Source organism: Leopardus geoffroyi, chromosome D2 (assembly GCF_018350155.1).
Source record: "Leopardus geoffroyi isolate Oge1 chromosome D2, O.geoffroyi_Oge1_pat1.0, whole genome shotgun sequence".
NCBI lineage: Eukaryota > Metazoa > Chordata > Mammalia > Carnivora > Felidae > Leopardus > Leopardus geoffroyi.
The window spans coordinates 35,722,326-35,745,462 of NC_059334.1; the positions used below are offsets into that span (position 1 = coordinate 35,722,326).

Genomic DNA, 23,137 nt, shown 5'->3' on the forward strand with positions numbered 1-23,137 from the left:
GAGGGATCAGAGATGGCAAATTGTTAAGAGGATATGTGTGTTTATTGTAATATTCTTGTAACTTTACTGTAGAGTTGAAAAATTTTCAAAATAAAACTTTAAAGGTCACTGAGGCTGAGGTATGGAAGAAGTTATGGAGGGGAAGGAGGCAGGCGGGCTCGCAGGAGGCTGTTGGGATGATGGCTGCACACGCTGGGGTGTAACTGGAGAGGGAGAGAGGGGGACAGATCAGGAAATATGTTTTGGAGATGGGACAGACAGCTTGTTAATGGATTGGATGTGGTGGCCAAGGGGACAAGCAGGAGGTAGAAGTTGTTCCCTGGGGCTCCTTGATAGTTATGGACTGAATTCCAGTAGAATCTTACCCTTCCTAAAGTGTGTTGACTCCCAGTCTGCCTTACTCAAGTCAGCCCCTCTATGGGTAGTTACCACAGGAATTGATTTCACAGGTGAGGGGAGGCCCAGGGAGGTGAAGTGACTAATTCAAAGTTAGCACATATAGGCAGAAAATTTATTTTCTTTCTCCCTTTCTTCCTCCCTTCTTCCCTCCCTCCCTCCCTCTTCTTGCTTTCTCTTTCTTTTCTTTCTTTCCTTTTCTTTTCTTTTCTTTTCTTTTCTTTTCTTTTCTTTTCTTTTCTTTTCTTTCTTTCAGAAAATTTATTTTCTTTACCCAGAAAACCAAAATGCAGGCATGGGATTAGTGCTCTTCAAACTGAATTCTCTCCCATTAGATTGTTGTGTAATCAATGAAATAAAGGGCTACTATCATCAAACAAACAAACAAACTGAATAAATAGCATGTACTTACCCATGTAGAAAGGGTAAATAATGTCTCATGGAACTTCTGTTTCAGTTAAATAGGTATATACTAGGTCATGATATAAAACATATTTTTTACTTTGAATTACAATCAAAAGTTGGAAAGCCATGCAGAGGATTGTTGTAAACAGAAATCTTGCAGTTCCCATGGGAGTAAGAAAGCAAAAGACAAACTCACTTGGGTGGCTACTGTTGGCTGTCTTGTGTTGTTTATTTCTTTAATGATTGATGGGCTATAAGTCAGTGTTTTCTTAGTTGACTTCATAGTCATCCCCTACTTTCAGTCTTAAAGTGCTTGCTTTGTGCCAGGCATTGTTCTAGGCAGTAGGAGTGAGGAGGACAGACATGACTCTCAAGCAGCTTACATTAAATGTGTTACCAAGTACAAACATAAGATTCCTTCAGTATTAAGTGATAGGTGCTCCAAAGACCCAGTAGGACTGGTCTGGGAAGGTGATGTTTGAGTTCAGACCTGGGTGAAACTGAAGATGCAGCTTTGCCTCAGGGAAGAGTGTCGCAAGCAGAAGCAGTAGCTGTGGCAAAAGGCATGAGTTGAAGACAAGCTAAGGGTGTCAGAGGGACAGAAAGATGGCCCTTGAAACTGTAGTGTGGGGATCCAGGCAGAGTGGAAGGAGAGGAGATCAGATTTAATATACTTTTTGAAGATAAAACCAACAGGACTTAATAATGAATTGGATGTAGGATGTAGAGGGAGGATGCATCTGGGTGGATAATGATGCTGTTTACTGGTAGGGAAGGCTGGAAGCTGATGCAGAAATGTGACTTGGGAGCCAAAGAAATCTATAGTTCTGTATCTGGCCGTGAAGTTGAGAGGCCTGTTGGACATCCAGATAGAGACCCACGGTGGTCAGTTTGATAGTCAGGATCTTGGGTAGGAGGTCTGAACTAGAGATACAAGTTTGAGACCCATGAGTGTATAGCTGGAATGGGGCTGATAAGCTTATCTGGGCAAGGATGTAGATCGGAAGAGCAGAGGTCTAAGGCCAGATTCCCAGGACAGGTAAGAGAAAGGAGCATCAGTGACAAAGGAGGAAAGCCATGTAGGAGCTTAGAGGAGAGGGGAGGACTTACTACCAATTTATGTAGCATTGACTCCTCACTTTTGAGCCCTGGACTTATTAGCAGTAAGGGAAGTTACTTATCTTGAGAACTTAATCCTCTGTGTGAGATATATATGCTTTAAACTTCTAAAATGTTTTATTTAATACATTGGTGATAATAGTACTCATTTCACAGAGCTGTTTGGTAAATTAAATTAGTTAATACACACAGAGTGCTTCAAACAGTCTCTGGCACATAGTAAGAACTTAATAACTGTGAGTTGTTTGTGGCAGTGGTGCTTATTATAAGAAATCAATTTGGGCTTAAGGTCTAGATTCCAGATTAGTAAAGAAGAAAGAGAATAGTAGTGTTGGCTTTTCATCTGAATGTGTTATGTGATAATCAATTTTGTTTAGCTGGTTCCCTGAGTTGCACATTAAAGCAGTTTTGAACAATGAGGAGCCTTGTTACTAGAGTGCCATTAAATGGTGATATCAAGTGACCCTAAAAATCAAAGTAATGGAAAATTGTCTTTTTTTTTCTAAAATATTTAATTTGCTTTTTTTCATAACATCTCAACCTTCCTTTCAAGGTCAGGAGGAGATACTAATTTTTACTATACTGCTACATCTTCACACAAATTATCATCTGAAGGAGCTTCTTAGAATTGACAAATGAACTTTGTTTTCCTTCCCAGGAGGAACTTGTTAAACCAATAAAGTTCAAAATTCTAATTCCCATTCCTTACTAGTGTGTACCATTTTATTCATCTCGAATAAACATACAACCTCAAGCACCCTACTAGGCAAATAGATTCCTTTTTAATTAGTGGTTCTATATACAGAATTTTATCATAGTGAAATTTATAAACCAAAAGGGAACAAATATTTACACTTGCAACTTCATGTCAACATTGCCCTGAAAATGTAAATGTATCTCCCATGTTTCTACTACAGCAGTAGAAAAATAAGCTTCAACCTCTTAGGAGCATGTCTCCTCTGTTATGTAGGGAATGTGGAAGATACATAGAAGTGTTCTTTCTTCGTGACTGGCATTAGTTTTTTTCACACAAAGACTTGTTTTATTAAAAGCTAATCTTTATTTATTTATTTGTTTATTTATTTATTTTTGTCGTACTATTTCTTAGGCATCTTTAAGTACCAAGGCAGAGTTTTATTTTGAGGAGTTATTGCATTTGTAGTTACCATAAAGAATTATTTCTCAATTTAAGTAGACCTTTTTTATTCCAAGGCAAAATTAAGCCAACCACAAGGGTTTCTGGGAACAGAATAATGCTGAGGTTTCGTGTGTCAATATGAGCAGCCTAATACTTTACAAAGGAAGATTTTATTTATTTACTTAGTTATTTATGTTTTTTATTTTGAGAGAGAGAGCGCGCATGCATGAACTGGGGAGGGGTGGAGAGAGAGAATCCCAAGCAGGCTCCGCACTGTCAGCACGGGGCTTCATCTCATGAACCACAAGATTATGACCTGAGCTAAAATCAGGAGTTGGATGCTTTACCGACTGAATTACCCAGGCACCCCTACAAAGGAACATTTTAAGTGATGCTTAAATAATAATGGTTTAAAGATCTCAACTGAAATGAAAAAGCTTATTAAAATGTATTGAAATAATTTAGAAAAGGGGGGATGATTTTGCCAAGATTTCGGAGAGGACTAATTTTTTTCCAAGGTTTTACTACAGTTTTGATTGAGCTGCATTAAATGATTCAGTCTAATTTCATCTATTACATGTAGTTATACTATTCCTGCATCCCAAAATGATTTTAGGTCACTTAGGTCATTAAAATATTTTTTATATAATAATCTGTTTTTCAGAGCATCAAAAATAATTAAGATGAAAGAACAAGATCAACCCTGTGTCTAGAATGAATAATTTAGTTCTAAATATCCTAGAAGCTAAGGAGAAAGTTGGGGTTTTGAAGATTTTCATTGTCAGATAGGGAAGCATAGAAGTTTGAGAAGAAAGAATTTTTTCCCTGCTTTTTCTGAATTTAAGGACAATTTATTTTGGATTCTAATCCTATATAGTCAACAATGAGTAATACCGTTGACAGTCTTTCTTCCCACTCCTCTCTCCTCTTCCCCCAAAGGGAAACACCTGATTGTAAAAATAATGCATGCATACTGTTTATATTAAAAGAAAAATTTCAGACAAGTCAGAAATACATGTATTGAAATTTTCTTGAATTATACTATTTCTCAATTCACAGAAAGGGGTGGCATTACATCATAACTAAATGCAGATGCTTTTTGTGTGTGTGTGTGTGTGTGTGTGTGTGTTTTTAAGACTTTTTAATATTTATTTTTTGAGAGAGAGAGCATGAAGCGAGCATGAGCGGGGGAGGGTCAGAGAGAAAGCGAGAGAGAGGGAGATATAGGATCTGAAGCAGGCTCCAGGCTCTGAGCTGTCAGTAGAGAGCCTGACAGCTCATAGAGGCCACGTAGAGGCCACGAGATCATAACCTGAGCCAAAGTTGGACACTAAACTAAGTGAACCACTCAGGTGCCCGTGTTTTTTGTTTTTAATTTTAACTAGGCCCCACACCCAACATGGAGCTCAACTCATACCCTTAAATGAAGAGTCCCATGCTCTACTGACTAAGCCAGCCAGGTGCCCTGGTGGAAACATTTTTGTGAGGCACTTTGATGATAATAAGTTTAGCATTTATTGGGCATCTCAGATTTGCCTGTACTAGGAATATAGAAATGAGTAAGACACCACTCTTTACCTTAAGAAACTCCAGGATTAGTGGGGTTCACTTAACTCATCAGATAAGTGACTCATCAGATATTTCATATTCGCTGAGTACCTAATATGGATATAGTACATAGTGGTCAACAGGGTCTAGTAAGGTGTATCAGTAACTAACCATACAACTCATGCTAATGTTGTGTCTTGAGTCCCTGGGCTTGTAGGGAACAAATTACCTTGAGAGCAGAAAAAGAATTTTGTTTTGTTGGGGAAGACTTTTCCCAGAGGGAGGAACTTTTAGGTTGCAAGTTAGTATCACAGTGTACCAGATAGCCCAGAAATGGGGAGGGCGTTCTAGGCAGAGGGAATAGCAAGCCGAGTTTTGGAGTTTTGGAGGTGTGATCAGACCCGTATCTATGACCAATGCTAAGTAGCAGATGGCCAAACACAGTGTATGGCTCAGGGAAGTGTGTTGGAAAATGAAGCTGTGAAAAGATGGTAGAGTTGTGTCCAGCAAAAAGAAAAAAAAAAATTGGACCTTAATTTGTAAATAGACTTAAAAAAAATTTTTTTTGTTTATTTATTTTTGAGAGAGAGACACACACAGAGTATGAGCAGGGGAAGGGCAGAGAGAGAGAGGGAGACACAGTGTCTAAAGCGGGCTCCAGGCTCTGTCAGCACCGGATTCCTATGTGGGTCTGGAATTCACTAACCATGAGATCATGACCTGAACCCAAGTTGGACGGAGACTTAACCGACTGAGCCACCCAGGCACCCCTGTAAATAGGCTTTTAAGGCAGAGGAGGAAGGATTTATATTTTAGGTACAACACAGGTGGAAGAGCGGAACATTGATTGTGGGGTGGAAAGATTAGAGGCATGAATTGAGATGCTAAGTGAGGTAAGAACAGCATCTGTGTGGGTTGAGAGGATGAATCAAAATGCAGAGACATTTCTAATCTAAGTTGTGTGCTCTGAGAGCCAGGAGTCTGTGAAGGATGATGGTTGCAGAGGAGAGAACAGGGAATACAGACCTTCAAGGATTAGCCTAGGAAGTGGGCCTGTTCATTATTACTGTATATTCTGAGCAGTTTTACTTTTCATTTTGTTTCCTTTAAGTAATAATTGTATGAGTAAATATCTTTTTTTTTTTTTTAATACAAAAACTGCTCCCTCTTGGCTTATTCTGGGGATCGAGCCCACGATGTTGGTGTTCCTGCCACATCCTACCTAACTGAGCTAACTAGCCACCAAGCAGCTAGCCCTCTATATTAGTATCTTTTTTTTTTTAATTTTTAAATGTTTATTTATTTTTGAGAGAGAGAGTGGAGAGAGAGGAAGACACAGAATCTGAAGCAGGCTCCAGGCTCTGATCTGTCTCCACAGACCCCGACATGGGGCTCAAACCCACAAACTGAGATTATGACCTGAGCCAAAGTTGGACACCCAACCGACTGAGCCACCCAGGCGCCCCTATATTAGTAAATATATTAACAGAAAGGTTACCTTTTGGGGGCACGTAGGTGGCTCTGTCGGTTAAGTGTCTGTCTCTTGGTTTCAGCTCAGGTCATGATCTCACAACTCGAGTTTGAGTCCTGCGTGGGGCTGTGTGCTATCAGCATAGAGCCTGCCTGGGATTCTCTGTCTCCCTTTCTCTCTGCCCCTCCCCTGTTCACATTCTCTCTCTAAATAAAATAAATAAATAAATATTTTAAAAATAAAATAATTAACATTAAGAAATTTCACTTTTATCCACAGGATACCTGATTATCTAATACATATAAATTTTTAAGTCTTTAAGAGTAAAGCCTCTTTGTAATAAAATCAAACTTGTTTGAAAAATATTTTTTTAAAAGAAACCATGATAAAGATGCATGTGCCACTGTGTAGCCTCGAATTACCCTCTCCTCATTTAGGCAGATGTTGCACGTTTTAGGACATCCTAGTCCATTCCCCATAGCCCTGGGGCAGAGGCAGGGGCAGTCTTCCGGCTGATACTGGATTTGGATACTGGCTCCTCCACCTTCAAACTACGTGACTTTGGGTCTTTCACTTTATCTTGGAGCCATAGTCTTATCTGCCAAGTGGAAAGATTAGTATCTTTTGAAGCTTTAAAAGAAAAAGCATTTGTTGGTTCAAATTGGAACATATCTAAGAAAACTGGCTGACACTTTGAAGAGGCCAGTTTGAGGTTGTAGACTTGACATTCACACCTATTTCATGACCATGGAAAACAAACTATTCACATTTCAGCTTTTTAAAAATGACCCAGCTGTATACCCAGCAAACACCCCTAACCCATGTCTGGCCCAAGCCCTATTCATCCCTGAGCTCTTTTTTTTTTAAACCTCCTTGGTAAAATATACATAACTGCTATAAAAAAAATAAAAAAAAAAAAGAGAGAGAGAGAGAACAGTTTGCTCTTTTAAGTTCTTTTCCATGACTATCTTTAGGTCTGGAATAGCCAGACCTCTTAAGAGGTAGCTGCCTCTTAAGAAGTCTCACAGATAATGTAAGTTAGGGATATGCCCACCTCAAATAATGGAGAGCTTCAGTGGAGATTGAACATGTGGGAGTTCTTTGTCTCTTGCAGCAGTCGTGGGGAGTAACTCCGAGGCTGGCACAGCCAGCTGCCTGTACTGCCACAGTGTCATCCAGACCCAGGGCCCGTGCATGTCTCCCCTTCACCATCTTTAGCATAGAGGTTTTCCTCATGTTCTTAGAAGTAATTTCGTGTCTAGGCATCACTTCTCTATTCTAGCAGGAAACAGAGGGAATGGGCCAAGGGTAACAGCAAAAGATTTCTCTTGGTGAGGCTTTTCCTTCTTATCAGGAAATGAGGGAACCCCTTTCCCACCAGGGGCTTCTGCTTATATTCCATTAACCTGAGCTGAGTCACATGGCTATCCGTAGTGCAGGTAGTCACGGAGGTCAAGAAGTTAGCTTTCCAGTCTTCTTGGTTAGAAATGCAAAGGAGAAGGTGGTGGGAATGGGTTTGTTTGTATCAGTCTACACAGTAGCTGCTCTTCTTAGGGCAACATTATCTTACAGTTACCCATGTCTGGGTCTTATCTAGGATGACCAGTGTCCTGGTTTGCCTGGGACTGAGATTTCCTGGAATGCAGGACTTTGTGTGCTATAACCTGGACAGTCCTAGGAAAACCAGGATGATTGTTACCCTAGTCCTTTCATATTCTCTTTGGCAAATGTATCATCTCTTGAGGATGGAGCCACCTTGACTAGGCTTACAAAGACTGAAAAGCAGCTTAATAATTTAATTAAAAAAATTTAATAACATAAGATAGTAACTTAATTATAAATTATACAAAATAATGACTAAACTATTAAATAATAATTCACAATGAGAAATAAGTGATATTGAATCAGTGGAGCATATTGGAAGAAGAACTTCGTGGAGCTGCCTAATGCATGTGAGATTTTGACCAGGTATCTTAGAGCTGCAATGTTGCCCAACTCTAGCGGGGCTCTGATCACAGCAGCCTGGGATTAATTCTGTAATATTTTTTAGTAATTGACAGATTATACCAAAAAGAATTGTATGTTATCTCAGGCAGGGTGTATGTGTGAAACTCTGTTACAGGCATGCACTAGCTAGCACACATGTAGGGGTGGAGTATTAGACATCAGAGGGTCTCCTGACACTGAGTTTTCTGCTGAGGTTGACCTTGAAAGCAGTCTTAATGGGGCACATGGGTGGCTCACTCAGTTAAGCATCTGACTTCGGCTCAGGTCATGATCTCATGGTTCGTGGGTTCGAGTCCCACATCAGGCTCTATCCTGACAGCTCAGAGCCTGGAGCCTGCTTCGGATTCTGTTCTCCCTCTCTCTCTGCCCCTCTCCTGCTTGCACTCTGCCTCTCGCTCTCAAAAATAAATATTAAAAAAAAAAAAGAAAGAAAAAAGCAGTCTTAATGTAGACGCTTGGTGGGTGACATGGTTGGGAGAATAGGATCAGAAAGAACCTTTTTTCCCCCTCCTCTACCCCTCTGCCTGAAGCTGAGATCTGGTCTGGATGGATGTATCTGCCGGCTGCAGGAATCCGGATCCTCCTCCTCTTCACTTCATTTAGAACTGGAGCCCTGCCCCTTCTTCAAGATTTCCTGGGGCGCCTGGGTGGCGCAGTCGGTTAAGCATCCGACTTCAGCCAGGTCACGATCTCGCGGTCCGTGAGTTCGATCCCCGCGTCGGGCTCTGGGCTGATGGCTCAGAGCCTGGAGCCTGTTTCCGATTCTGTGTCTCCCTCTCTCTCTGCCCCTCCCCCGTTCATGCTCTGTCTCTCTCTGTCCCCCCAAAAATAAATAAACGTTGAAGATTTCCTCTGCTCTCCTCCCTTCCCTGTTTGAACAGATTCCTCTTATTTCTCCTCTTACTAGGAGAAATAGGAATCTGGCTCACTGCCTCTTTTCCTTCACTTCATTATAAAACTGTGTGATGCATATTTTATATTTTCTTGCATGTTTGACTTTCAGTTAATATTTAATGATAATTTCATTCTGTAGACATCCTCTTATCTGATATCTTGGAACTCGTTCCTGTACCTCTTAATTCTAGCCTCTGATGATAAAGTTTTGTGGGGGTTCAGGGGGGGGAAGTGTGCTATTTAGACATATTCTCTTATTAGTGAGGTATTACTTAGTATGTGACTAATGCTATGCATCTGTAACCAGTTGTTGTTCCACCCCGTGAGTCCTGACGTAATTTAGAAAGAATTCTTTCTTTGTTAAAGACCTTTTCTACGTGGGCCACATGTTTACAGACCTATTTCATAGTAATTTGTGGTTTTTTAGGTATGTCAATAGAGATGCTGTAGCAGTATGCCTGGATTCTGTTAGATAAACATTTTGTAAGATTGCTTACTTTAAAAACCTGTCTTTGTTTAAAAAGTTAATTTCTTCTCTAATGTCTTAGTAAAGAAATTTTTTAGTAAATCTGATAAATTCTAGTTAAAACATTTTGTTTTTAGTATTTTAAGCCTTTTAACATTTTGTTTTTTAATATTGTAAACCTTGAAACCTCTTGAAGGTTGATATATTAGTACTTTTTTTTGTCTGCATACTTTCTTTTGAATTTTAAGAAATCTGTACTAGAATCTGTAACATGCTTAAAATATACTTTTGATGATCATATGGGTTTTTATTACAAACAGCTAAATAAAATTTTCAATGAATGATAGTGTGCATATGGTAATATATTTCTCATAATTTATGTGCTATTGGGAGAGTGACTCACGAACTGTTTTCTCTTGAGTTCCTGAGAGTTTATAAAAAGATTACAAACAATTGGCGACAGAATTGAAATAGTGAATGTGTAAAGTGGAAGGGAAAAATATTTCTCATTTGTTCCTCTCTTACCTTGGTGAAATTTTTACCACTTACAATTTTCCAGTAAATTCAAGGTCAGTACATGAGTCTAATATGGTTGTACCCATCATGGTCTAAGGATTTCCTGTCTTGTCACATGACATGTGTGTTCCCAGAGGAGAAAATACAGTTTGATTCCATGATGATAAATAGCAGTTCAAGGACACTGGAGTCAGGTAGAAAAGGATGATCACTGTTTGAGGACTATGAGGTAGTATGAAGGGGAAAGGAAGGGATGAAAGGGATGACATCACTAAGCTCCCAATTGTTGGTCACCGCTAATAACTCTAGCTGCCCTTCTGGCAGTATTTGAGGCATATATTTCCTTTGACCTTTACATTAGTAGGATGTCATAGGCCTTAGGATCCAGCATAAACCTGAGCTGAAAACAAATTGGAGTTGTTTGTGACTTGCTAGAGTTGTCCTTAAGGTAGAGCACATCTCTGTGAGAACTAGCGAATGACCCTGGCCAATTAAAGCTCAGTTTATTAGACAGTGTCATGGACAACCCAATGAGAACACACAAATACTTAGAAACATGTGTAAAATTCAGACTCCTAATGCACTGTTTTATACGTTGACACTCCTGGATAAGTTATCTTGGTTTTTACCCCCAGGCTTCCCCTTCTGTACATCGTTATCCACCTGGGTTTTGATTTATTTTTCATTGTGCACTTATTATCCCTCTCATTGCCTCACTCTGGGGGAGAAACTTTTTCATTGCAGTGTGGTGTAACTTTGCTGCCTGGGACTTTTTAACTTGAAAGTCTTAATGTCCTAGAAGTCTACAAAAGAAATAGATCCTTTTTCTTTTACTCCCTATATGTGTGTTTTATCTTTTAAGGAATGTTGGCATTTACTGAGGAGTGGGATGGGGGATGCCCCAGGTAGAGGCTTTGTTTTCATTCACAGTTTCTTAACATACTCATGGCAACCTTGCTCCTAGCTTCAGATTTTGAGTTCTTAGAGGACTTGGATGTTTTGGGTTTGTATGCATACATTTTGAAATCCCTGGGCTGAAAATTTCCTAGATGTTTGCACCCTCTACTCAACCTAGGACATTAAGGGTTATATACAAATTAGCCCCCTAAATGACCATTAACTAGAAATGTTATCTGTCCAAAGAAAGGATTCATGTGACTCCAAGTATGCGTTACCCTCTACATAGCATATTAATTTTGGCAACAGAGATAGATGAGAATTTTGCTGCGTTTAAATTTTTCATTGTGATGAGACAAATCTATTATTATAAAAGCTCTACTCATCAGTGAGAGTGTTTCCTTCTGTTGTTTTAATTAAAGGAGCAGTGTATTTTTAAATTTAATTATGTCACTTTGATGATCTGATACTGGCTTCAAGCTAAGAGTTCTTTAGGTTTCCAAGATTTATGACGCATCTAGAGCAGAGCTGATCAAAAGAATGACGGAAATCTTCAATGTCTACACTGTTCAACAAGATAGCCACATGTGGCTGTTGGGCACTTAAAATGTGGCTAGTGAGACTGAGGAATTAAATTTCAAATTTTCTTTAAAATTAGAATTTAAGGGGTGCCTGGGTGGCTCAGTCAGTTAAGTTTCTGGCTCTTGATTTCCACTCAGGTCATGATCTCACAGTTGTGAGATCGAGCCCTGTGTTGGGCTCTGTGCTGACAGGGCAGAGCCTGCTTCAGAGTCTTTCTCTGCCCCTTTTCCTGCTATCTCTCTCTCTCTCTCTCAAAATAAATAAACACTAAAAAATAAAATTAGAATTTAGTCACACATGGTTAGTGGTTACCATATTAGATAGCACAGATCTAGAGCATGTAGAAAATGTCCATTTAGTATAATGGCATCCTGGGCTTTCAAGTTTCCTTATTTTTGGTTGGGAAGTTGAGGCAGGTTAAATTTGAAATTGATAATGGATAGTATTGCTCTTAGCCATAGGGAAAGACTTCTTTAATGAAGATGTGAGTTTATCAGACTTAAATATATTAGAAGTGAACTTTTTTAAGAAGGTAAATACTCATTCCAAAAATAATTCCAGTATAATTAATTGAACAAATATTTAGAAAATATTTCCTGTGTATAAAGAATCATACTAACTGTGGAGGTCAGAGGTGAGTGGAACTTAGGTGGTCCCCTCAAGGAGCTTTCTATTTGAGTTTCCGAGAGGCTTTGATAGGCCAAAGGGTGAGCTCTATCCTTGAGCACAGAATGCCTCGTGGGGCATTATCATCAGGATTTGTCCTCAGTGCTTTGCAGGAGGACTGGATCCATAACAGTACAAAGAGGAACTGTTTATATCTGGGAAAATAGAGTTTGATATCAACTCTGACATACAAGATTAATTTTGGTTGAGAGAGGGTTGAGGTAGGATTGGGATTTCTTCAGGTGTGCAAGAAGTCCTGCTGAGTTCCAGATGTGTTTGAGCAGGCCCTTCGGGTCTTCCCCACTTCTGGGAGATGGACTTTCCCAGGACTCTGGAATGCTGGAGGAAGGGACATTGGACATGGACCCTTCCCCACCCATGCGCCCCCTTACCTAGGTGAGGAGGAATTCTTGATAATGCTGAGTTTGGCTCAACAACCAAGAGTGTCTAATGGAGGTAAATATTCCCTTAAACAGAAATACAGAGATTGTTAGACAAGCCAGATTTTTAAAAGTCACAGTAAGAATCCAGTTTTTTTCCCCCTCCCAACTGGCAAGACCCTACCTGAGTTCACTTTGCTGTGCTCTTAGTTGGAAACCCAAGGGCGAAGGAAAAGCCACAGAAAAATAGGTTGCATCTACTGCTACTGAATAGCCACCTTACATGCTCTGTGTTTTTAGCTAAATAAATCATGAACTTATAGCAGAGAAGTGTATGTTCCCACCAGTCTATGACCCATCTACAACCCTGTGCTTCCTACTGAGCCACTAACCAGAGCTCACTGAACACTGCTTGGAGTCAGGGAACTCGGAACCCAACTGTCCTGGGCCCTCTTTCTGGCAGTTGGGTGAGTTGTGAGGGCCTGAAGGGTGAAGCTCAGACAGGCTGGAGCAGTAGGTTATAGATTAAGAAAGGGAGACTGTGTAAACAGTGGTGAGCTGGACACAGAGGAATTATTGATCTGATCTTATTGTGCAGATGTAGAAGGAGAAGAGCCCTCCTTTTCCCCTCTGCTCCCTGGGACAGGGGATTTGTGTCACGTGGACTGTGTCTTGGCGGCTGGGCCTGTCAGGATCGAGTCAGCAGAGTTACCCAATGCTCTGGGGTTTGTTTTTGCCAGGTCAGGGATACAGTAGTTCTGCAGGCAGTCTCTTATATCTGAGACTGAGAGAAAATGGGGAGATGGGTTAACAGTCTTCACACGAGTGACCAGACACTATTGGCTCAGGATCTCAGCCATGAATAGTGGGATGCTTGCCTCTCTGTGCTTGGTCCTTGGTGTCTGGCCTTGGGCCATGATGTCAGCCTGGCTAGGCTGACACATGTAGCCTGGAATGGGTTGGCGCACATTGCCTGGAATGGGTTAGGCTTCTGCTTCAGACAGTAAGGAAGGGAACTGGCTAGTCCTTCCTGAAATAGTACCCACAGGCTGGCAGAGCACTGACTGGCACCTGCCCCTTTCAGAGGCGGGCTGGGGATAACTGTAGAAATTTTCCAGTGTATGGGTTGTGAGAGTACCCCAAGCACTGTCAGGCCAGAACATCAGTGGAGTTTGCAAAGAATGGGTTAACTATTAGAAGAAAATATTTCCAAAAGTAAGGTAATCCCGAGTACAGATGAGAAAAGATGGGTAAATTTGACTTTTTAAAGATTTGGAATGTCTGTATCACTAAAGACAAAAGTGCAAATATAATTAAAAGATAAATGGGAGACTGGGAGAAAATAGGCCATGTGTAATAGACAAAAGATAAATACAGAGAATATAAGGAGCCTTCTGCAAAACAATGCGATATTATTTTCTCCCATTAGATTGGCAGAAATTAAAAAGATTAATAATCTGTTTTGATAACTGAGGAAAATGGGTATCATTTATATATGGTGAATGTATTTGTTCAGACCTTTTTGGGAGGGCAGCTTGGCACTATTTATGTAAATAAGGCCAGGTATCTTTGATTCAGTAATTCTGTGTCTAGCAATATACACATGTGTACACTCTCATCCCATCATTGTTAGTAATAGTTAAAATATGGAATAATTAAATACATGGTGGTATAGCCAGCATATGGAATATTATGCAACACCTAAAAAAATGTAGATTGGTAGGCAGCTGATGTGGGAAACTCCCCCTGATATATTTTTACTGAGAAAAATAAATTATAGAAATACCACATTCATGTAAAAAAAAAAACCTGCAAAACTAGATATATTTCTATATGTATTGTATTTTATAGATTCTGTATGTGTTGTGCGTGTGAAATCTCTGTATAAAATCATTTCAATTCAATCCATGCTTTTCATGGATTCTAAAGCATGTTTTTCACATGTCAACATTTCTAAAATCAGTATATCTAACAAATGTGGCATGGTTTAATAGTTAAACTTTTTTTCTTTCTTGGTGAAGCATAATGTATATTCTAAGTGATAAGATTAAATGGCCAATGATACATAAATGCATTGATAAAGGACTCTTGGGAAGGACTGAGATGGGATTGAGGAGATGTCAATAGACACTTGACTTCACCTGTATTATATGTATTATTTGAAAAAAAATTTTTAACAGTGAAAATGAATTCCCTTCTCTGAACCATATCTCTCTACCTCTGACCTTATACTTGATACTGAGCTTCATCTGAGAACTTTAAGGCCCAGACAGCTAAGAGATTGTTCAGCTCCATTAAAAAGCTAAGTAGCTTTAAGATTCAATGAGAGAGAATTGTGTGCTGAGGTCCAAGGGGGAACAAGACTCTAGAGCCCAGGGCCAGTGCTCCATCTTAACCTCCACTGTCTATGTGAAGAGGCTGAAGGTTTCAATCTATAAGGTGGTGCCTGGTTAGCCAGGGGTAATTACTGCAGGGTTCCCCATCTACCTATTGGGGCTTCCCTCTGGCAAACCCAGTCGGTGGTATCCCATCCACTGTTTGGATGAGGAAATTGTATGGTGAGGCAGAAGATAGGCCAAACGAAGGAACGTTACCAACGACATCGAAAGGAGAATGGATTGTCTTGGTAGAGAACTGAACCTTAGTGGGGAAGAGCCAAAGTAGTTAAATGGGTTTTTATATCTGCGAGGTGTAACAAAGCAGGCAGAAGATGACCTGCCATAGGTGAGGGATTTGATGTGTTGTGCCCTGAAGGCTGGACCCTGGGACCCTTCTATGTAAACAGGGTATTGTATGGGTGTCTCCCCGTAAGTGAGAGCTGTGTTGTGAAGATACACACTGAAAGTTTAGTAGTGATGTTATAAACAAAGATGCCTATTAAAAAGGTACAGAGTGTAGTCTATTATAAGAGAACAGCCAGAGCTGTGGGAGCCAGAGGAAGGAAAGAGCAGTCGCTGGAAAATCCAGGAAGACTTCTTGGCCAAGGTGTCATTTGGGGTAGTAGAATTTGGATTTTTAAGGAGGGATGCAAAGGAAAGGAAGGAGGGCTCACCACTGTGAACGGAGGCACAAAGGAGAATATGAGCAACTGTGTGAGCAGTACAGTTTCCTTGGTACAGGCACACAAACGGGCATATAGAACAGGTATATAAAAGGGAAGCAGTAGGAAGTAAGATTTAAACAGGTAGCTTATGACCAGATCACAGAGAGCTGAGAATGTCAGGTTTAGGAGTTTGACCTTGACTCAGTAGGCTCATGTTTTACATTTAATCTTTGGGTTACCAGGTATTTTTGTAACATCACTGGTTTAGCTTTTATTTAATTCAGTCACTTCAAGTTCATTTTCTAAGGGTTTATGATATAGGTTTAAATTTTATGTTAAAAGTATGTGGAACATAGGAGTTTCTTGCACGTACTACAAACTTTGTTTTTTCTCTCTGCCTGCCTGCATTTGCAAATAACCACTTCACTTTCAAAGGAGATGCTAGTATTTACCCCTGCCTAATGAAAGTAAAGAACGGACTCCTGCATGAAGAGGAGAAATTGATCATGAAAGATGTACAGAGTAAAGTTAGTGAGAGATAAAAATGGGTGAACATTGTTTAAGCAAAGCTGTGATCCATATTCCCTTTGCTCTACCATGATCTGGAAAATCTTTTGTCCTGGCAATTCCTTACAGCCTTCTTTTAAACCTGGCTACCTTTCCATTGCCAGCTCAACCTCCATGTTAGCTGATGCTACTACTTCAAGCGCTGCTTTGGGTAGGGAGCCTCCTTTCTGGATTCTGGCTTGGGCTCCCCAGGTGCCTTGCTGAGCTGAGCTGACCTTAGGAATCTGAAATGTAGAGGGTCAGTTTGCAGTAGGGAAATGTGGTAGCAACTTGCTTTTTTTTGCCATGATGTAACTTAATCAGATCCTCTTGTCTTTCCCTGAATGGTATGAGCAGTTGCACTGAAATGCTTACTCATCTGTGCCTGTGATGCTTTAAAAAATAGTAATTTTACTAATATGTTACAACATGCATTATTTATTATTTTAACAAATGGATTTTAAACAAGCAACAATTTACAAATTTAAACATGACAATTAACATGATATGACATAAAAAATTAAATAATCTCCTGGCGTCTTTGTTATCAGGATTGCATTAATGATCTTAGCCCTTCTGGGAGCTTTCATTTTTTGTTAACTCTGACTGATGATGGCAGACTGTGGTGGTAATATGCTTTTTATAAATTATTTTTTAGACAAAATGATACTGGCATGTAATGTGGACTGCCAGAAATAACATTGTTTATCATTGCCAGTGTTGTTTTGTTTTGACTTATATTCTGAGTTCTTTAAAGATGTCCACTATAGGTTGCATACTGGTGGGCTGTGGTAGGGTTTACCTTCTGCTTGGAAGTCGGTGTAGGTCAAATTGATGGGGCTTTGGGGGTGATGGTGGGGTTCGGATCTGACAGCCAAGAAAGAATTCTTGAAGACATCTTTGGTGCAAAAGTGATTTTATTAAAGCATGGGGACAGGACCCACGGGCAGAAAGACCTGCACTGGGGTTGTGAAGAGGGGCTGCTTATATACCTTAAGGTTACGGGGGCGGGGGGGGGGGTTGGTTAAGGGCAGCATAAGTCTCTGAGGAATTTTGGAAGCAAGGTTTCCAGGACCTTGAGGGACTAGCTGTTGTTAGAAAAACACCATTTATTACTGTTTAGTAAAACCTCAGTCATGAGACCCTTCAGATGTATTACCAGGCCATATGCTTGGAGTATAATTACCAACATATAATTGGGGGTTAAAGATAAAGGAGGCTTGCAAAGGAATTTTTATATGTTTAAGGAGACTCACAGGATCCTGGGGGGTCAGGATAATGTTAAGCGAAGATCCCCTTTTGCCCCTAGCAAAGTGTCATCATTGAGGCAGCTGAGCTCCTAGAGGAAGGTCACTGCCTGTTTCAAGGACTTGTCGATGAGCTGTAGGCAGTAAGGGAATTTAATTTTTCATTTGCCTGTGTTTCCCACATAAGCACTTAAACCCCCTTACATCTTGATGAGGGTGATATTAGGGCTCCAGGAAACAGAGTCTATAGGTTTCTGGAGATTAGGCTATGGATAAGATTGCCTTTTTCTTGCCGTTTACTAAGTTATGTTTACTAAGTTATCAGTAAACTGAAGGAGACTCCTGTCTTGCATGACTGTGATTTCTATCAGTCAACCATCTGCTTTCTTCCCTTTCCCCTACTCTTGGGCAGCCAGCCAGGAGTGTCCGAGGAATATCACACATATCCCACCTGGGCAGGGGGAGGTGCTGTTACCCTGTACTTCGCCCTCAGCTTGTCCCGCACTACCTCATTAAAATGAGGGTTTCCTGTTCTCGCCTCCTAGGAGTTATGGCATGGGTTCACTACTTAGGCCCAGCCCTCTGACTGCTCTTACCCTGGAGTTTGAATCGGGAGAGAAAGTTCTAAAATGCAGAGACAGTTAGTGGCAGAGTTATTAGTAAAATTACCAGGATTTCCTTCCTGCATAGTCTTACTTGAACATGGGCCTAGCCTTTACTTTTGTATATTTTGCACTGATACCTCTAACCACCTTTGTGCACATAATCAGAACTTTTCAGCATTGGGTGGCAGACAGTCCAAGCTTTTGCATGGTGACACAGCCTGCCAATCAACGGTTTGTGTTTAGTGTTGATATCTTCTTCTGTGCTTGTTTGTGCTGTTATTTGACTTTAGTAGAGTTGAATTTCACATTGTCCTCTGAGGAATTTTAGGCCTCATGGAGGTACCTTGGGCACCTGATAACAAAGTACCTCAGTTTGATGGAGTCCTTATGGTTTTTCTCTCCTATTATTATACAGATATATTACAGCAGGTTAAATCGGAGTTTTCCTGTTGTCTAAAATTTTGATCCAGGTCCCAAAGCTGTTGCCAGTAGGTGTTAAGTACACACATTGTCTGAAGAGAGACTCTAGAATCATCCATTGCAGGGTTTGTCAAGCGATGGCCAAATGGGTTTAACAACTATTATGCCCTCCACCCTATAACCCAGGCTGTGTCAGGGAGACTAGAAATGGATTCCATGCAAGGAACTCCTAGGAGTAGAGAGTGTTCTTCCCTGGGGGAAGTGAGAGTCCCCTCTCTCTATCCTCCTCCCAGTCATTTGAGAGAGGTCTGAGCTGGTATGTATGGGATTAAAATGGAATCCTATGGAAGAGTTGTTGAGACTGTAGTGTGTCTCTCCTGGAGTTTGGAGATGTTTGTGAGCACAGATACTGAAAGCAACGTTGTGGCTGGAGCTACCCTGGGGGGTGGGAGGTTAGTGTGTGGAGAGGGGACAGCAAATGCTTGACGTTTCCTGCTGGCCAGGAGGTCTGCCTGGAGGGCAGCTGTGAATCATCTTGAAAGACTTTCCCTGGTACAAAGACAGCCTGCCGGGCCAGCTGTGTAGGACCCCAGCAGAAAGAAGTTGTGGGTGAACTACAGGGGCAGGAGCTGAGAGGAGGTGGTGAGAGATGAGCCAAGGGCCCCCATTGCCTGCATTTGAACTCCTGCAACTGGCAGCTGTTTTACAGGCCAGGGGACCACAGACGATTGGATAGACTTCTCTGTTTCCTTTTCTTCACGCTTGCCTCCTGCCACTCTCTGACCCCTGCCCTGTCCTTACACTGGTATCAGGGGAAAAGCTTCACATTGGATGAAATTGGTTTTGATTTAGACTAGATTGGACCTGAAAGTTTGGCTATATTCATTTAAGGTCATGATTTCTTTTCTAAACTCTAGCTAACCCTCAGTAGTTCTAGGTTACTGAACCCTGAAAACTCCATCCATGATGGAACAATCAACAGTCTCAGCACCAGTAGACTAGAGCTGTATTTTATAATTCTGTGCAGTTTCATTTATTTTGTGCCCTGCAGATTTCAGGCATTCAGCTTACCAGTAATTACTGTGTCATCAGAAAAAGTTGAAACTTCACTCTAAACAGAACACTGTAAATTTGATAACTCACTGTACAGCTAATACGTGTTGTTTTCCCATATTGACATTAGGAACTCTTTATGAATTAGCCTGGAACTTTGCAACCTTTAATTGTAATTTTTTGTTTTTGTTATTGGTTTGTTTGTTTTATTGTGAAAAAGATAACATAAAATTTACCATTCTAACCATTTTTAAAGTGTAAAACATAGTACAGTATGTTAAAAAAAGTATAGGATAGTAGTGTTATGTGTGTATTATTGTGTAACAGTTCTCTACAACTTTTTTATCTTGTAAAACTGAAACTCATTACCCATTAAACACTAATCCCTTCTCCCCCAACCCTCCTCCACACCCTTAACTACCATTCTACTTTAAAAAAAAATTTTTTTTAGTTTATTTTTTTATTTTGGGAGAGAGCACAAGTGGGGGAGGGGCAGAGAGAGAGAGAGAGAGAGAGAGAGAGAGAGAGAGAGATTGGCCAAGAAAGAGAGAGTCCCAAGCAGGCTCTGCACTGACAGTGGGGGCTGGAACTCATGAGCTGTGAGATCATGACTTGAGCTGAAGTCAGATGCTTAATCAACTGAGCCACCTGGGCACCTCTAAATATTTTTAATATTTTATTTAAGTAAAGGGATTTAAGTGTAAAGACACCGAATGTGGAGCTTGAATTTATAATCCTGAGATTAAGATTATGCTCTGCCAACTGAGCCAGCCAGGCGCCCCTAACTATTCTACTTTTATGGGTTTGATTACCATAGATACAGTAAAGCCTTGGTTTGTGAGCATAATTCATTCCAGAAATATGCTTGTAATCCAAAGCACTTGTATATCAAAGCAAATTTCCCCATAAGAAATAATGGAAACTCAGATGATTCGTTCCACAACCCAAAAATATTCATATAAAAATGATTACAATACTGTAATGTAATACAAAATAATAAAGAAAATACAATAGATAAAAAAATAAATTAACCAACCCTTACCTTTGAAAGCCTTCGTGGCTGGTGTGAGGGAGAAAAGAGAGAGGAGGGTTATTCTGTAGGACGACTTTCACTATCACTAACCAAATCACTGCTATCTCTTGGCTCAATGGAATCTTCTTCTGCATGGGGGCCATTGTATACTCTCACATGGATGTTGACTACAGTACAGTATTAAACTCTTGTCAGATATTGTATTTAATGTAACTGGCAATAAGGCAGCAGTGGAAAGGGTCTATATCTGTAGGCACCCTGGTCTAGAATGAAGCAAAGCATTTCTCAGCTTACTCTTGTAGGGAAAAGCAAAGGACTGTCCATAGGTGCTTTGAAGTGACAAAACATACACTAATCCAGTTGTGGGCACCTCCCAACATTCTGAAAAATCACTGATTTCTGCCAAACACCACCACCTGAGACTGAGCATCTGTGCATGGGAGACGATCACCCACAGTTCACAGCAAGTGAGCGAGCGAGTGAGAGGGAGAAGAACCTTTGGCTCAGTTGTGATCATGTGACATTTGGCGTCATATACTACTCATATTGCAATTCATTGCTCGTTTGTCAAGTTAAAATTTATTAGAAATGTATGCTCATCTTGGGCAATAGTCACAGAACAAGTTACCTACAATCCAAGGTTTTACTGTATTTCACATAAGTGGAATCATGCAATATTTGTTTTTTTGTGACTGGCTTATTTAAGTTAGCATAATATCCCCAAAGTTTATCCATATTGTAGCATATGACAGGATTTCCTTCTTCTTTTAAGGCTGAGTAATATTCCAGTGTGTGTATATATGACAGTTTCTTTACTCATTCATCTGTTGATGGACATTTGGGTTGCTTCCACCTCTTGGCTATTGTGAATAATGCTGCAATGAACATGTTGCAAATACCTCTTTAGGATACTGTTTTCATTTCTTTTGGATATATTCCCAGAAGTAGGATTGCTAGATCATATGGTGATTCTATTTTTAATTGTTTGAGAAGCCTCTATATTGTTTTCCATAATGGCCACAGGAAATTACATTCCCACCAATAGCGCGCAAGGGTTCAAACTTCTCCACATCCTCACTAACACTTGTAATTTTCTGTTCTTTTGATAGAGGCCATCCTGATGAATGTGAGGGCTTCTCTCATTGTGGTTTTGGTTTGCATTATTATTATGATTAGTGATGTCAAATTACTTTTCATGTACATGCTGGCCATTTTCAAGTCTTTTGCCCATTTTAAAAATCGTATTTTTGGTTGTTGAGTTGTAGCAGTTCTTTTTATATTCTGGATATTAACTCTTATCAGATACATGGTTTGAAAATATTTTCTTCCATTTCTTAAGTTGCCTTTTCATTTTGTCTTTTAATCATATGTGTGTGTGTGTGTGTGTGTGTGTGTGTATTGCAGTTAAAACAGTATAATTGTTAAATACTTTGGAATACTGAAAAGTTTAGGAGATAATAGGACAGATTTGATCAGGTCTTAAGTATCTTCCCAGCAAGCTCCGTTGAGTAAGGCATAAAGCTTGAACTAATTCCATAGTTTGACTGAAAGAAATACTCTTCCATAATCCTGTTCCCATCAATTTCTCCAGCTTTGTGCATCCCATCTTCATGCCTCCTTATTATCCCCCACTCCTCCTCTGCCCAAAGATTCCCTAAAATACTCTGTTTCATCCTTGGTACCCTTTCCTGTACTGTTGTTTCTTTTACTTGGACTATGGAATGCCTTCCTTCCCCTCTTGTTTCTTCCTTCCCCTCTTGTTTTACCTTGTTTTTCAGACTCCTTCTCCTGTAAGACATGGCTCAAAGGCATCCTGGGTAGCTCAGTTGGTTGAGCATCTGACTCTTGGTTTTGGCTCAGGATGAGATCATCATCTCACAGTTTGTGAATTCAAGCTCCCCATCGGGCTCTGCAGCTGGCAGCATGGAACCTGCTTGGGATTCTCTCTCTCTCTCTCTCTCTCTCTCTCTCTGTTCCTCCCCCACTCGAGCTATCTCTATCTCTCTCAAAATAAATGAGTGTAAACAAAACAAAACAAAACATGGCTCAAATGTGGAGATTCTCCACTCAACCAGTCAGTCACAGCTTCCTTCTCTCCATAACTTCTTAGATGTTGCTTGTGTTAGAACACTTGTCTGGAGGTAATATGAAGATCTTTATAACCCTCTTCCCTTCTACCCCAGCACTATAAGCTTCTGGAGCATCCAGCTTGGTGTTCTCTTATTTTTCCTTCATTCCTGAGGATCTACCATAATATCTGGCACATGATGTATCTCTACTTTTAATGATTATGGGTGGAAAGAAAGGGCAAGTGCTTTTTTTTAAAGAAACAACAGAACTTTTACCAATTGTGCTTCTAAATATCCTTTCTCTTTTAATTTTATCTGGTAAGATTTTGGCAGCTAATTGTGGATTTTATGAACTTACACTGGGTTGCTTTTGTCTTCTGTTATAAAAGCAATAATTAGAGGAAATGATCCTTTTGAGAGGTTGCTTAATGAATTCTGCTTCATTTAAATGTGCTGCTTTAAATCTTATTTCAAATAAACTGTACTAATGCCCAAATTATTTCACTGTAGCTCAGTATTGAACTAAAGTATTATGATGATTAATTTCCTTCTGTTAAATTCCTCGTAGTCTTCTCTGGTGGTTGTGGTGGGGCTGAACAATCAAAAAAGAATTTATTGACTTTACATTTAGTATGG

General features: G+C 40.1%; 1 protein-coding gene and 1 long non-coding RNA gene across 8 annotated transcripts in view; one reads left to right on the forward strand and one right to left on the reverse strand.

The window, feature by feature from the left end:
• KAT6B (lysine acetyltransferase 6B) overlaps positions 1–23,137 on the forward strand; it is a 191,839-nt gene that overhangs the window by 42,882 nt on the left and 125,820 nt on the right. The window lies entirely within an intron of this gene.
• LOC123577419 lies at positions 6,304–20,420 on the reverse strand. Of its 2 annotated transcripts, XR_006701835.1 has the most exons (4): positions 12,670–20,420; positions 12,498–12,572; positions 7,287–7,289; positions 6,304–6,675 (listed from the first exon to the last, which is right to left on the reverse strand). It is a non-coding gene; the product is annotated as an uncharacterized LOC123577419 (long non-coding RNA). The 2 variants fall into 2 exon arrangements; XR_006701834.1 differs by having other exon boundaries at positions 12,498–20,420.